Here is a 17,310-nt window from a genome sequence, read left to right on the forward strand (position 1 = left end):
GGGCACCGAACTTTTGACAATCCACCAGACTGAAGGAAAGCTTCCTATTTTGGAATTAATCTTCTCCCTGTTGCGATGGTCCTTGACCAAGGTCACGTTCCGTCCTTCGTCCCCCTTCTTACCCCACGGCGGGGGTGGGCCGTCCCATTGTAAGTCGGCTACCGGCGGTCTGGGCCGTCATTGACTGGCAAGCTGACCCGGCGCCGTGTTGACGTCGCGACACCTGAATGAGAAGCTAAGAATCCCCAATTACCGGACGGTGAGCGGAGACCACAACGGCGGGTTACCTGGCAAGGATTACGATCGATGGCGCCTACTGCGGGGTTCATACCTCAGACACATGGACGGGGTAAGCTCCCGATGTGGACTTTCACGAAGGTCGTTCATTTGCCTAACTTTTCGGACTATCGCCTGCCGGCTCCCGCGGATTATCCGCCAAAACCCCTTCCTGAGCCACGGCGCAGCCTAATGAAGGGAGCCATCACAATCCGTCTGCTGCGACCTTGTGTGGGTGTGTCTGTATGTGGGTGCTCGATGGGTGAACAGAGGCGGAGTCAGGCCGTGTGACATACGTTGGCAGCTCGGCCATCATTGGCTGCCAACTGCTGGGGTACCGAACAGCGAACTCATAAGAGGAGCAAGCAATAGGCCGCGAAGCTGCTCTCGGACGATGTATATTCTTCTGTAAACACGCCTCAAACAAAACTTGTCGCTAGAGACCCTTCCGTCTCTTAATGTTACTGCCTGGAGCCGTCTTCAGATTTCTGTCGTTGTCTGAACTTGCCTATTCCTGCCTTGGTCCCAACACCCCGTTGGGGCGGTACTCCTGCGTTCCCCGTCTCCCCTCAGCGCCGGCCGGAGACGTAGAGCATCGTCCTTCGGCTCCTTTTCAGCCGCAGCGGCCCGATTCAGGGCCCAAACTGCTCATGCTCAAACCTGTCCGAAAACCCTCTCCGCGACGGCAGACAACACGTCCCAGATAAGAAAACCGTAGTGCTGATAGAAATATCGCCATCAGGGAAGGCCGACGCTGATCACAAATTGGACACGACGATTGCGTCAATGTTCGCCTCAAACTTGACTCGAAGTCGAGCGCTGACGTTGCACTCGTTTCCAATCTGTGTCCAACGTTGGCCTTCGCCGATGACGCGAAAAGTGTCAGCACCACGGCCTTGTCTTCTAGCCAATGTTCCGGCAGAGCGGGTCCCCACAGCCTGTGCAACGACACACGGCTCTGACGCTCCGAAACTGTAGTGAGGCTGCGCTTCGCGTGGTGATTTGCGGAAATGCTTCGCTGGACGCCAAACTGGTTTCTACGCAGGTGCAGTGCTCAGACTTGGTGTGGACAATCGCGGGTGTTTCTAAACGGCGTGTGTGTCTACACTATATCAGATAAGCACAGCTTTGGACGCCAGTACGTAGGCGGTCGTTTGTCTGTAAGCCGCCTTCCCAAGTTGTTCGCCATCGCGATCAAGTGAACACGCTCGTTTCGGTTATACCTTTTGTTTTGCAATATGCTATCGTTCGCGCGGAACATAAAATGTTAGAAAATGTACTCCTTATAATAAAAGAGCATGCTGGTGCGTTAAATTGTTCTCTCCAGATTTATGACAAACTCTTGAAATGTGTAGCCGTAAGTAGCTAATAAGCCCAAGAACCCTCCACGGTAAGTCATTGTATCATTAGAAGACGTTGACTCCTTCTACTGCAAGAATAAATATTTAAGCACTCTATTTTGTGCATACGATATGTCTATGTAACAAACTTTTCAGTGAGACTGTTGGCATTGATGCATTTCTGTTTTTGCAAAGTCCCTAGGTATCATTTTTCAGTGCTGAATGATCTTCACTAAATAGAGTGATGCTGTGTAGCGTACTGTTTAAATGACAATCAATAAATGTCTGCGATAATTTGATAAATCCACCCTTCTGCATAGGTTTTGACAAGAAAAAGTATTATTTATGAGCCGTTGGATATATTATATAAAAGAAGTATCTTTACAAAAACGGTGCATTGTTTCGGTGAAAAATGTGCCTATCACCCATTCAATCATCCATTCTTGCTTTGGTACGAAGTAACGGGCATCATTACTAAATAGATAAATAGATGAATATTTATCGCACATCCGCGCACCACCATTCGACATCGTCCTCAATATAATAAACGCGAACCTCATATGAAAAGAGCTTATATTTGAAAAGTACTGAAGTATTGCAAGGACAGTGGTCAGTCTAATTTGGTCATTTTCTCCCTTCCAAATATCGCACTTTAAGACAAAAGTAAAGCCCCGTACACGCGCAGAACGAAACGTCCAGCCCGTTGTGCGACCCGTCGGATATATGTCCTGCACCTTTATCGCGATACGAAGAAAGAAAAACACAAAGGGGCAGAGACAGACATGCACAAACCTTTTAAATGTCTATTTCTGGTCCCGTTAGTTCTTTTGTTTTCCTCGTATTGAGTACTAACCATACAGGCTATTTAAACACGCCAGTATCTCGCCTTCATCATTTGTATCGCAAAGGTTTTTTTTTTACTGCCCAAGCATAGTGTGTGCGCATATTGATTATAAAGTGATGCCTGTGAATAATATTTATGCCACAGCTACTTGAAAAATATATTTCATGAAAGGAAGGGCTCATTTGAAATGTGTAAACATGAATGCACATTTTTATGATTTACGCACAAGCCGTGAAAACTTACGTTCGGTTTTTCATCAAAATCTAAATTGCGTGTATCAATGCCTTTTACGTTGGGTGCTATATGAACGTGTAAATAGTGTGGGTAAATAACGAGGCATGTATAGCGTGCTATGTTCATATGTAAATCGGTGAGGTCGATAAATGAATAGTTTTATATATATCGTTATGGGGGGTCTAAATGCATATGTACCCTAAGTAAGTAAAGGAGATTTTGTTGGTGCAATAAAAATATATATTTTTATCCACTTAGTCTATAGGTAAAACTGATTGTCTCAATATAGTCTACTCCAAATAAAATGACTATTTCATGCAAATCAATAATGTTAATGCCAGGACGGATGCGTGCTTGTTAAGAACTGACATTTTTAACCCTGTGGAGTGAGGAACCAGAACAACAGGACAACACGAATCTCCGCCAGGAGATTCGTGCTCTCTAGTCCTTCGATTCCCCTCTCTCCAGGGATAAGAAATGTCCACAAATCGAAATTTCAATTAAATATTTTAATGTTCTCTCGAAAATCATCTCAATCTGTTCGGACTTGGCATGAATGTCCTATAAACATCCGATGTTCGGTGGTGCGAGAACGTGTTGATATTCACATGCCTCAAAAACTCGTTCCGACAAAATCAACTTCAGCGAGTGTACTTTTTAGACTTTTCGCCAGCCTGTGCCAACGGGTGCAAATAAAATAAAAAAAATATGTAAAAAAAAAATTCGAGCGAGTCTTGAATAAACTTTTCGCATATTGGTGATGCGAAAAAATATGCTAGGCCGGCGGACGCACGCGCCAGTCTGCTTCTATTACTGCAACGAAATGACATTTGCATTGCGAGATAATTCTCATTTGCATATTGGAGTTGGTCTCAATAAGAAAACAAACTCGAAGCGGTGCGAAGTTACATCATTTATTTGCGCGCGAAGAGACTCAATTTTAATGGTCAATGACATTGGGGACTGGAAACTTGACTTTTTTTCAAATTTTATTTCTCCTGACGCTGGTTGACGGGAGAACTCCATTATCTCCTATAACTGAGCTTGATTCCCGCAGGAGGTTTCCAGAGCTGATAGAATTGCTGGATAGAAATATTTTTTTAAGTTTGATAATGAAAGTTCAGTGCCACGTCAGATTATTTTCTTTACTTCTTTGATAACCTGAGCGGTTTAAAAAGTTGTTGTTTAAGCCCACTCTGAAAATTCCAGTACGTCCACTTGTACACAACTTGAGAGAGGCTGAAAATATGCTAAGACCTGAAACAAAACTGTCTCCGCTGTGATTCTGAGCCTGGCATGTCACGTGCTCACGTCGTGCTCGGTGTCAATGCAAAAACAGTTTTTTTTTTTTTTTCATGTTTAAAACATACTTTTTGCCACCTCATTCGCCGAACTCGTTCTATAGGCTCAAGTTTTGAGTAGCACACCTCGCGAGAAAAATCAAATATTGTTACATTAAAACTTGGGTTTGGGCGAGTTGCTCCCGCTTCTTTTGTGCGACCAGCTGGCCCAAATATGCTTAGGCCGCGCTTATTGCACGTCCTAACGCTTCCTCACGTTGCTTGCTGAAAGGTGTTATCAAAGAAAACAAGCAAAACAGCTAGAAGGAAACCCAAATTCTCGTTTTGATGGGACGCTAAGTCCACGGGCTTTACTTTATTTTTTTGTTGACTCAGCAGTTTTTGCTTTAACGCACATGAACAAACGTGACGGACGCTAACATTTCAACGTGACTCCTGCATGATCGAAAGCTAAAGCACAGCCTTTATGGTCGCGTCTTGCAGACGACGAATTCAACATCACGTTGTAGCGTCTTGCGAACGTGCTCGCGCCCCCTAGCCGAGTGCAACTGGCCTTTAGGCCTCCTGCATTTCCCAGGTGGTTCTTCGAAAAGCGACTTGTTCTGGGTAGTATAAACTTGCGCGTCCCAAGCTGCCACACCTGTAGAAGTGTACCTGCCCTGGTGCAATCGAAATCACAAAAAACGAAAAAAAAAAGAAACAGCGAACATTTTAATGCCATCATAGCAGATGTCGAAGCTAATACGCTAAGATCGGGAACCAAGAGACGGGGCTTGATGCGTTCCAACGTATGACAGAAAAAAAAGAAGCATTATCGCCCTATGTTGCCTGTAAATAAAGGGTACGCCGGTTACATTGTCTTTCCTTTATTATAGAAAAAAAACTTTTACAGTTTTGACGTTATTGTTTTAAAAAAAGTAACGTGTACGGTTCTCGTTACCAAACAAAAAAGACTAACACGTTAACGGTAACGCTGTAACTTCTAACATGCTACCGCCAGCACTGGTTACTATGTGGCATATTCCTATCCCAGTGTCACCGCTACATAACCCGGAACCTTGCCACCAACCAGGTGTCACGTGTTTTAGGTATGCAGATGACTACCTCATTCTCCTCCTCGAAAGATGTGACCAAGCTCACTCAACAACATTCAACAGCATTCACCATTTATGTTCGTAAGAGAAGCTAAGTGAGCGAACTTCCCACCTAAAGTACCAACCAACAACAAGCTTCAGTTTCTGGACCTTCAGCTTCTCTTGGGAGACTGAATTGAACATTATTTTTAGAAAAATTATGCCAAGGAATCCGGACAAAAAGACCCCAAAAGCTAGATTGACTGGGTTTGGTGCCCTTGCACGTACAGGGAATGTATGTTTTAAAAACAGTCATATATACACATTTCAAAAATTACACAAAACAACTCAACTCATTTTATACAAATTCCTATAAAAACAATTAAAAAATTCCTATAACATTCCTGCAAAAAATTCTAGTTACCTAAACAAAACAAAAACGTGCGCACTGTTCTTTCAGTTATACAAGAGGGGATCGGTGGCTGAGTGGGCTAGCGCACACCAGCTCGGAGTACGTGGAGCGAAAGCTCGTGCTGCAGAGCCAGGGATCCTGGGTTCAATCCCCACCCCTGTTCATTTCGATCTGGATGAGCATCGTACCGTCGTGCGATCGTGTATCACTACTGCGTGGTCCACGTTAAAGACCCTAAGCTAGCGGCGGTACTACACTGCCTAAATTGCCATCTACAGCGAGTGATTTGTCATAACTTTGAAATGGCTGACCAACTACACGCCGCACAAATATCCACACAACCACAATTATTATTATTATTAGTTATACAAAAAATATGAATGCGGTTTCTGCAAATGTTGTTAGGCAGTGTAGGTCGGTTATGAGCTAGAGACTGCAGAGCATAATTTGTACGTAAATGAGGAGCGTTCAAGAATTCTCTGTGACAAAAATTTACGACTCATTCACGTTTAGTCAGGTTTGCTAGATCTGCCAAAGAAGCAACTAACTCCAAATTTGAAAAGGTCTAAAAAAATAACAAACGATTGTCATGAACCGTTTGTTATTGGAACTGTATTGGCGTGACAAATTCAGGTGCAATTGGGAGTGTTCAACGTAGATTCTTTCGTGTGTTGTTTGATCTTTATTTTAAACCGAATTATTTTTATGTTTATGAGAGGATCTGCGAACTGGTTAAGTTCGCTGCACAGCAGGAGAATAATCGTGAACTGACACATTTGTATAAGATTGTAAATGGTAAAATTGATCCACCAGAGCGTCTCAGTCATATCTACTTGCACGTTAGGTCTTGTAGACTTTATACTTTGTTTTACCCTACCGCATTTTACCATACTGCACCCATGACACGTCTACAACTGACTTATAACCATTTGAACAGATCTGTGAGATTGTTATTCTGGATATTTTTGATGAAGAGCGTAAATTTCAAAAGTGTGTTGAGACTATTGTTTTTTCCTAACATTTTGACTTTTATCCTTTTTTAAAGTTTACTCCTAATAGCTCATTGATGATGATGATGATGATTGGGGTTTAATGGCGTAAGAGCGACTGCGGCCATATTGCGCCAAGAAAGTTAATTTAAGAAGCCTTGCATTTACATCTAACTTTACTTATCTATATCAAGTGCAAAAGGCCAATTGCATGTAGGAAACTTAAAACGCGAGCAAATGGTACCAAAGGTCTATCACCAAGCAAAAAATAAAAATGAAATGAAAGGTGGTTTCTGGAAAGTTCTGGAAAATATCTTCGACGTTGATGATCGAAAAATCTATAATTCCACAGGATGTGAAGGACAGTTAACATTTTCCCACACTTTTCACAGAGCTTTACATCTTCACCGCAGAGCAAGTGCAGGTGAGTCAATCGAGAATGACCAATTCTCAAGCGGCGTAAAAGAACTTCCGAACGGCGGCCCTTACGGGAGGAACTCTCCCACACTTCTTAGTTGGGCTTAATAATGTGAAGTTTGTTATCTATCTGTGTGTCCCAATCCTGTTGCCATAACTTAATAATGGACTTGTTTAAGGCTGGCTTGAGGTCTTGGTGCGGCAGGCCAAAAGACGTTTCCGTGTAATTTTTTGCAGAAAGTGCAAGATGGTCTGCATTCTCGTTACCGGGAATGCCCACATGACTGGCCACCCAGCAGAAGTTTATAAATTGTCCTAGATGGAAAGCTTTGTCTATCTGAAAACGAACCTGTTGCACGAGAGCGTTTTTGCTGTCTGCTAAAGATGAAATAGCTAAGAGAACACTTTGGGAATCAACAAACATAACTGCCTTGTTAATGTTATTTTCTAGAATATATTCAATAGCCATCAGCATACCATACAGTTCAGCAGTGAAGATAGTTGCTAGAGGGTTGAGTTGCCTCACTTCACTGAAAGCGAGAGAATAAACTGCACAGCCTACGCAATTCAATGTTTTCGAGCCATCAGTGTAAAAGTGGAGATAGTCACTATATTGCTGCTCTAGCTCTGCGAACTCCCGCAAGAGAACAAGACGAGGAACAACCTTTTTGCTGTACTTCGAAAGTGACCAATCACAAGAGATTGGCACCAAATCCCAAGGAGCAACCCTATAGGCCTGTCTCAACAAAGGAGGCACATCAAAACAAAGGTGCAGCGACCTTGCCATGCTCTCAGCCCGAAGGCTCAAGGGCCGAACAATACTGGGCTTATTCTCAAAAAGGCGCAATGATGCAGAGGTCTGCAGAGCAGAAAATGAAGGGTGGTGTGGATCACTATAAACTTTGTAGGAATAGCAGAGACTAAGATATTGTCTGCCTCTCTCAAGGGACATCTGATGTGTTTCAGCATACAGACTCGGCACGGGCGACGTGCGAAAAGCACCTGTGGCTAGACGCAGGCCAAGGTGATGGATTGGGTCTAACATCTTCAAAGCAGATGGTCGTGCCGACGCATATACCGGTGCACCATAATCCAACCGGGACCGCACTAGAGATTTATAAATTCGCAGCAAGCATCGTCTGTCAGACCCCCAGGGTGTGTGCGACAGCACTTTAAGAATATTGGAATATCGTAGGCATTTTTGTTTTAGTTCTTTCAAATACGTACGAATGTGAGCTCCCTGTCAAATATCACGCCTAGAAACTTGTGCGCCTCCTTAACAGTAATGGTCACGTTATTCAGATGCAAGGTAGGATCCGGTGACAACCCTCGACGCAGCGAAAAAAGAACACATACGGTTTTGTCGGGGGAGAAGCGAAACCCATTTTCGGCTGCCCACTTGCTCATCCTGTTGATTGTCAGTTGCAGTTGACGTTCATAACCATGCAGATTACAAGAATAAACTGAAATTTGCACATCATCCACATACAAAGAATAAGATACTGTCGGTGGTATCACCTGAGCCAGGCTGTTGATTTTAACGGCAAAAAGTGTGACACTAAGCACCCCTCCCTGAGGGACACCACTTTCTTCAGAAAACACATCTGAGAAGGTGGAGCACAGACGGACTTGGAAAGTACGTCCCATTAAGAAGCTTTGTATGCATCGCAACATGCGACCCCGAACACCGTAAGCATACAGATCCCGCAGGATCCCATAGCGCCACGTTGTATCGTACGCCTTTTGCAGATCAAAAAACACAGAGAGACAGACCTGGCGGTGTACAAATGCCTCACGAATAGAGGTTTCAAGGCGGACTAAGTGGTCCAGGGTGGAACGTTCAGCTCTAAAACCACACTGATTAATGTCAAGCACATTCACACTCTCCAAGAAATGAATGAGACGTCGGTTAATCATTCTTTCGTAGGTCTTTCCCAAGCAGCTTGTGAGAGAAATGGGTCGGTAGCTAGTTGGTTGAGAAGCATCTTTGCCAGGCTTCAGAAGAGCGATTACATGAGCTCTTTTCCAAACCTCGGGGAATGCAGAGCGATGCCACAATGAGTTATAAAAGGTCAACAAACTGCCTAGAGAATCAGGTGACAGGTGCCTTAACATCTCATAATGAACATTATCTGGTCCAGGAGCAGACTGTTTCTTTACACTAAGAGCCACTTTGAGCTCAGAGAGTGTAAAAGGCCTGTTGTACGGAGCGTCACGAGCACCAGACAAAATGATTGGTTGTTTCTCTGCTGTCGAACTCAACTTTTTGAAGGCTTCACTGCAGTTGCGTAAACTAGAAACGTCCTGAAAATGTTTCCCAAGAACATTCGCATGATCTTTCAGAGATGTTGAAGATGATGCAGGGAAGAGAGGAGTTCTGAAAGGTAAGTAGTCGCCCCTAACCTTTCTAAGCCGATCCGACGCTCCTTTTGTAGATACAAAACAACTACTCAAGGACGTCAAATACTTTCTCCAGGAGCTTCCCTTCGCCTGGCGTCTTGTACAGCGAGCTTTAGCTCTCGTTTTCTTAAACTCAAGTAAGTTGCTAGAAGTTGGATATCTACGAAAGATGCACCAAGCTTTGTTCTGGGACTTTCGTGTTGTTTTACAGTCATCATTCCACCATGGCTTGCATCTCTTAGGAAGACGACCAGACGTTTGAGGGATACTCCTTGTGGCAGCATGTATTATAACCTCTGTGACATACAGCGTTGCTTCATCTGGATTCATGTTTGAGATTACAGAAGAATCAATCAGTGCCTCTAATTGAAAAATGGACCAATCTGCCTTATCTAGTTTCCATCGGGGCATTCATGTTAACAGAGTCGGAAGAGAGAGTACTCTCTAAAACAATCGGGAAGTGATCGCTCCCAAAGGGATTATTAAAAACCTTCCATGAAAAGCATGGAAGTAATGAAGGTGAAGTAATAGAAAGGTCAATAGATGTAAATGAGTTGTGAGCAGAACTAAAAAAATTAGGCTCTCTCCTGTTAAAAACACACAAGTTAGATGATACTAAAAACCGCTGCATTACTCGGCCTCGAGAATCGAGGCGAGTACTGCCCCACATGGGGTGATGGGCATTAAAATCTCCTAAAATTAAGAAGGGTTGAGGAAGCTGTCCTACAAGACCCTGAAGTTCGTGAAGTTGCAATGGAACGTTTGGTGGCAAATAAATGGACACAATTGTAATGAGGCGGTCTAAAAGAAGGCGTACCGCTACAGCTTCGAGCGGTGTGCAGAGAGGAACCTCCGAGCAGGCAACCCCGCTCTGCACGACCACTGCTACGCCACCAGAACTGGAACTCAGACGATCTTTGCAGAACACTTGATAACGTCGTAAAATCTGTGTATGATGTGTTTGAAGATGAGTTTCTTGTAAAGAGAGGGCAATAGGACGAAGATCATCCATAAAATAGTTAACGTCATCAATATTGGGTTCGCGGCTCAACCACCACGACAGTTCCACTGCATCAAATGCAGATTCTTCATTTATCTAAAAAGGTGAAGTGTAAAACTAAAAAGAGAGAGGCAATGAAGAAATTGAGAGTATGAAATTAATGGTTATTTGGGAGGGACCACTGGTTTTTTTCCTTTAGACTTCAAAGTCTGCCACTCCATGTCACCCTCGTCGGATGCAAGAATAGGTGACTCAGCGGTATAATCCATCGCCTCTATTTCTGGAGGCGAGCCTTTACCTGAAGGTTTTCGCTGGCTCGTTGCACGGGGTGGCTTGCCCCGGCCACGACCAGCCGAAGAGGCACCGGAGGTGCTGGGCAGAGTGTCTTTCAACTCTGCCTCCTCCGGCCCCTTGGGTACTGAGGGAGCGGCACGAGGGTTGTGCCGCTCTTTCGAAGAGCAGGTCCTCTCTGAGGAGGTCGAACGGGAGTTTCGCCCCCTCTCCCCGGGAGAGGACCGCGATGTGCGGACAGGTGCGGCATTTCCCGGCCTGTCTAGAACCAGCGAAGCAGCATGTGCACTGCCTCCATGAAGAGGGGGGCACTGCTGCCCTAGCTGGGGGGTTGGGGCCCTGAGGGATGCCTCCAGAACCTCAGGTGAGACCTGGATAGCCCTCGACTCCGAGCGTGGCGCAAGACCCATCCGTGCCACGTCGGCTTATGATCCCGTCGACATGAAGGAATACCTTTTCTTTGCATCGCTAGAGCTGATATTTTCTTTGGCTTTAATGAAAATGATTTGCTTCTCTTGCTTCCATATGGGACAGCCACGATAGTAGGTAGGGTGTGGTCCATCGCAATTAACGCAGTGGGCCACATTCTCACAATTGTCAGAGATGTGATCCTGACTGCCACACTTTGCACAAGTCTCCTTCCCTCGACAGCTGCGTGTTCCGTGACCAAAACGCTGGCAACGGAAACACCGCTGGGGGTGGGGACAAAAGGGTGGATGTGGCAGTTCAGGTATCCAGCCTTGATTGTTTGTGGTAGTGTATGCCTCTCAAATGTAAGGATGACGTGTTTTGAAGGGATTTCTTCACCATCTTTTTTGAACATAATCCGTTTTACGGCGACAACGCCGGCACCTTGGAGTCCCTCGAGGAGTTCTTCCTCACTAGTGTGAAGGAAGTCGTCCTCAGAGAGGACTCCACGGATGGTGTTCAGTGTGCGGTGAGGGCTCACCGACACTTTCACATCAAGTATGGTGTTCAGCTTGAGAAGCACTTCACTTTGCTTTTCATTACTTATCTCAACTAGGAGGTCTCCTGAGTGGAGTTTTTTTAGCCTTGTAGGAAAACCCTACAAGGTGTTCAAGTACTTTGGCTACTACAAAGGGTGAAAGCTTTGACACAGGTTTCTGTTCATCGATGGAATGAACAACAAAAAACTTCGTGAAGTTTTCTACCTCTGGTTCTTTTTCAATAGTCTTGTGTTCAGGGCAGCGCCTTTTAACGGCTTGCCCCGAACAGGGTTTGGAAGAGAGGGGCGCCATAAGAGGGCAAGGAGCGTTCGGAATCTGTGGCGCGCCGCCCACCACGGAGCCCAGCGAGGGAATAGGTAACACTCCATAACAAATATGGCTTTTCTGGAAGCATTACTCTATTAGCGCTACCCAGAAACTATAACCAAGTGTGGATCTGGACAAGAGTATCTGTCACCACGCAAGGTTAGCCCTTGCCGCCAAAGGAGTTGAAAAAGGAAAGAAGGGAAATGAGAAGAGTGAAAAGAAGAAGAAGTCAAGGGTGAAAGAAAGGAGGGGATAGTAGAAGTGGCGACTAGGCTGAATCATCCTGGTCGGGCCAAGCCAGGACTCCCGTCTACGGGAAGCGGGGGCCGAATTGCTGTATTGCCTCGCCCGGAGGGCCCCGAAGGGTCCAAACCTACCCCGGGCTCGGCTCAACCACCAGGATACCCTTTTCCCCGGACACGGGAAAGCCACGCACAGCCAGACGTGGGCGGGTGAACCCGCATGGCTCGGGGTCTGTGGAGACGCCACTCTCTAAACACCTGCTTTCACAGGTGCCCCCTGCGGGGAATATCTCATTGATAAGTGCACTACTAAGGAGTCGTTAAGCTGTTGGTGGGTCACTCAAGATCAAGATAAATAAGTAAATACATAAATCAACACTATAGATATTCATTACATTGTATCTCAAACATAGTGGTTCAGCATGTGTGTGGTATCGAAAATTTGAAAAAGACCAAAGAATTATTTTCTGAAGAATCATTTGTTTGTTGATATTAGTTTTTGTCGTTGTGCACCAGACTAAATGGCAGTAGTTAACGTGCGAGCCAAACAAAGCATGATAAATTTGAATCTTATCTTTGCACGCAGAAAACAGCGACAGTGACCGATAATGCCAGCTAACTTTGACAGCTTGTGAGTTAGGAATTCTATATGACGATTCTATTGCATGCTCCGAAAAATGGCGTTAAGCGTTTTATGATGGCTTACTATTTCAATCTAGTTGCTACGAATGTTACGCACCTAGTCAGTTTCAATATGTTTATTTCCTGGTCTAAATGCAATCGCATTTGTTTAGCCGTAGTTATTTCAAGGCCGTTTTGTTCTGACCATAAACGAAAGTTCTGCAGACATTACCTTTAATTATCACTTCATAAATATTCGTCGCAGTTCACACACATTATAACACACATTATAAACGTAAGTGTTGACAGATGTTGAAGATATCATTTTCATAAATATTTAACAGAAGTGGGCCGAGTGTACTATCCTCAGGAACGCCAGATTTTAGTAGTTGCAACGAAGAAACATAACCATTTATTAAGAGACACTTCTTACGATGCTGCAGGTATAAATTAATGATGTCTAAAGACGTGCCCCGTACAGCATAGTAGGAAAGCTTTATCAATAAGCCTTCTATGGTGAAGATGATCAAAAAATTTCCTAAAGTCAATAAAAAGTTCCAGTGTTCGCAGCTATTCTAGATGTTTTCGAAGTCCTGATTACGAAAGAACACAATGCGGGATGGTCAAACTAGATCCGCCCCCCTTTGAATAAATCACGAAAATCCGCTCTATATGCTACCGCACTGTAATATACGGCGAAAATGCAGTTGTGTGGTTCGATTTTTTTTTAAATATCGGCAAAAACGTTTGTTTTGGGGAAATGTTACAAGTAGAAAATTAAAAACTGTGTTTATAATATGATGAAGCTAATCATCTTTTGGACTAAATTAAAACTTTTATCCTGTGTCGTTGAATCTTTTGACTAACCCAGTACCAGGGAAGTGAAGTGAAAACAGTATTTTTATTTTGTCCCCATTTTTGGTGTGTATAAAATGAAGCAACACGGAATAGAAATCCGTATCCTCATCGGATCTTCCCGTCACATTACATAATCGCAGGAGAATAAGCCGATTTCATTTATTAGCGTACAGCGGTCTCAACCTGTATCTTGTATTAAGTGGTCTCAACTTGTATGGTATAACGAATTTTCTTCCCAAGCGGTGATATTTTATGTTGTCTATTAGCGTAGGCTAATGAGAAAGATGCCAGAAAAGAGATGTTAGATTATGGGTGACAAGCTATCCTCCGTGTCACTTTACCTAAGAAGGCGCTTATAGCTTTTAGGGTTCAATACACTGCCATGTAAGTGTTACCAGACCCTCGGGACGGACGTGGCAATGAACGGGACTCGTATTCACGTGATTCGTTCACATGGCTCGTAGCCTCCGTTGCGGTCCGTCATATAAGATGAAACGCAATATGCCAGGTCTGAGGACACTATAGTCTAAGCTTCAAGAGGAAATTTTGTAGAAATCAGACATTACTAATGTGTCTTTTTTGTACAATTGATATCATATTAACTAAATAACCACTTACAGCCGTGGTATCGTTTTCTACCACGGCCTCGGGAGTAAATTAAACAGATCGAATACATCAAAACGCGCTTAACGCCTGCAACCGGAAACGAGATTCATTAAGCCTAACAATGGTGTACTAATGGACCTTTTCCGAGAAGCGTTCTGCGCACGCGCGAGCGCCCGATGCCAAGCGGTGGAAGTCGGCACGAAAAATCGAGGAAATTCGGAATGAGGCTGTAGATCAACGAGTAAAACACGTAATTGCAGCATATATATATATAATTGTGTTACACAAAAAAAGAAAGTGGACGGAAAGAAAAACATGACGTTTGGGTGGACGCTACGGATTTCCCTCTTTAAAGTCGCGTTGGGCACGCGACGCAGCTCAGAGAGCGAAGCAACTCGTAGCGTAGCTCCCATTATCGATTGGTAGCGCAGGTAGGTCACTTCCTCGATTTTTAGTTCGTGCAGCCACCGCCTGGTGCCGTCGGTATTTGGAAAAGGTCCATTGTAACGCTGGTCGCACGAAACAAACAAAACGTACCATCTCGGTCCTTCAGGTTGCAATCGTACGTAGAGCTATTGCAGAGAGGTCTATGGAGTAATTTTATATGCTGTGCCAAACCTGCGCTTTAAATAAAAGCGCAGTATCATTCAACACGGCAATACTCTGTGCAATTGATGCTCGATTTCGGTTGTAATCATCGTTTTAAGGAGTTATCAACTTGATTTATGTGCGCGAATTTGATCATGTTCTTGTTTTGCGTCAAAAACATTATTTAGACCACCCTCATTGCCATGATACTTGAACAGTGGAACTTTTTAACAATCTCCCGATACTTCAATAATTTTCAAAATATATTTTTGCCGTTTGCCCATTCTGATCACTAAACTGTATTATGAATAAACTCATATGGAAAAACTGCGTGATTGGGACGAGGACAAGGACTAGGGAAACACTGGACTGATCGATTGACTCTACACTGGACAAGCGCTGACTATGCTCTGTTCACCCTTAAGCTGAGACTGCAGCCAAAGCTACACACCCGACCTAGCGCGCGCTCCTGGGTTTGAGGCATGCATTTCTAGGGCGATTGCTCTTTCTGCGTAAGAACGCTTCAAAGAAGTGACGTCGAGCTCTCGTGCCTGTGGAATTGACTGCAGTCTCAACTTAAAGTCCCTGAGAAGAAAATCCTTTAAGCAGTCCAGTTGGGACACACACGTCGAAAAATTGATTTTACGCGAAAAAGATTATTTTTAGAGCAATATTGATGGCGCGAGATTTATGTAAAATTCTGTGCGCTAAGTCCATGACGTCACGAAATGTTCATGCACTCCTTCCCACTCAACAACATGGTGATGCTTTCTTTCCACCTCAAGGAGAAGGTGAAGCCGATTCATCTCTCCTGCACGCGCCCGATATGCCGGGCGAAAAAACAAGTGGAAAGGAGGTGATTACAGACTAAATCGCGTCTCGCGCCGTCAATATTGCTCTAATAATTTGTTTTCGCGTAAAATTAGTTTTTTCGACACGTGTATACCAACCAGACTGTTTCAAAATATTCTTTTCATTTTCATGGACCCTTCAAGCATGAACGGAAGTTTTTTTTGTTTTTTTCTTTTTTTCTATAGCAACTGAAACATACACACGAAATCGACGCTGACCCTCACGCAGGCACAGGCAAGACCTGACCTTCGAACACTTATTTCTTTACTGCCTAGTAATTCAAGATCAAGTCGTGTCTTTGCATGCGGGCGCATCAGCGTCAATTTCGTTTATCTGCTGTAACAGGGCTTCATTTGCTAGTCATAGCTTGTCAGGCGTATATATCTTTGTCCTCGTCTCAGTCGCATGATTTTTCTTCATAAGCGCCTATAAACTCGCCCAAATGTCCATTCTAATGAATGAACTACATAGAAATATATTTCCCTCGAGGACAGCAAGGAATTGATTCCTGAGCTACCCCGCAACCCTTAGCGTTTGATACCAACGTGATTCCTTCAACGTGGAACATGTATGAGTCTCCACAAATAACTTAATAAATAGTTTATGTGCCTCTCAGCTACACCGTATGCGGTAATATTTAAGGGCGTACTTAATATTTTCCTATCAGACTACAGTCAAGACTCTAAATTTCCCTACATTCATTTAGCAAAGTAAATAAATTAAAATAATTATGAAAAAATATGTATATCAAACTTGAAGTGTATAGATTCTTCGCTTCTAACAAAGAGGGTTACATGGGCACCACACCGATAATCGAGACTAAATATTCATGCATTATATGCAGGGAAACTCTCAAAGCCAACTGCAGTAATGAAAACGTAGAAAAACTCTATCAACACGAATATTGCCAGCCCCACAAAACAAGATATTCAACGTCAGAAACGACAAACGTTATAACCGTACCCACAACGACAACAAAAAAAGAAAGGTTCCAGGACCAGGAGGAATCTCTCTAGGAACGCAGTGTTTATGGAATGCCGCTCGTAATCCGGCGGACGGGAGAAATGTGGAGCTCGTCAACGCCCGCCGGACGGACCGCAGCTCGGGTCTGCGCCCCGGGATCGCGAGGAACCAAAAATAACAACAAGGAGGCAGCAACGCCTCACTGCTCCACATGGCGCGCCCGACTGGACGACAGAAAGCGCACCAAAAACACAAACACTCACAGTGCAGACCTGCCCATAGACACACACACACACACACACACACACAAACACACACACACACACACACACACACACACACACACACACACACACACACACACACACACACACACACACACACACACACACACACACGAACAGACGCAAACCGCTTGCCTGGAGAGAACCTCACTGCGCGAGAGAACAAAAAAATATTAAAAGAACCCCAAGCGGGCCCAGGGTCCGGAACCGCAGGTGAGGAGCGCCACCGTGCGGCTGCTTGGGAGCGACGGCGGCGGCCCCGGGGTTTTTGCGCTGGCGGTCGGACTCGGGTTCAGTACGCATCGAACCCGGGTCGGAGAAGACGCGGCTCTTTCGAGTCTCGCCCCCGTGGGTTCAAGATCCTCCGCGACGTAGTCGGTGCCCGTTGCAGATCGTTGGTGCATCTTAGCGTCGGTTGTGTGCTGTGGTCTTGAGGCACGACTGG

Source organism: Ixodes scapularis, unplaced genomic scaffold, assembly GCF_016920785.2.
Source record: "Ixodes scapularis isolate PalLabHiFi unplaced genomic scaffold, ASM1692078v2 PGA_scaffold6__148_contigs__length_123643588, whole genome shotgun sequence".
In the NCBI taxonomy this organism is placed as follows: domain Eukaryota; kingdom Metazoa; phylum Arthropoda; class Arachnida; order Ixodida; family Ixodidae; genus Ixodes; species Ixodes scapularis.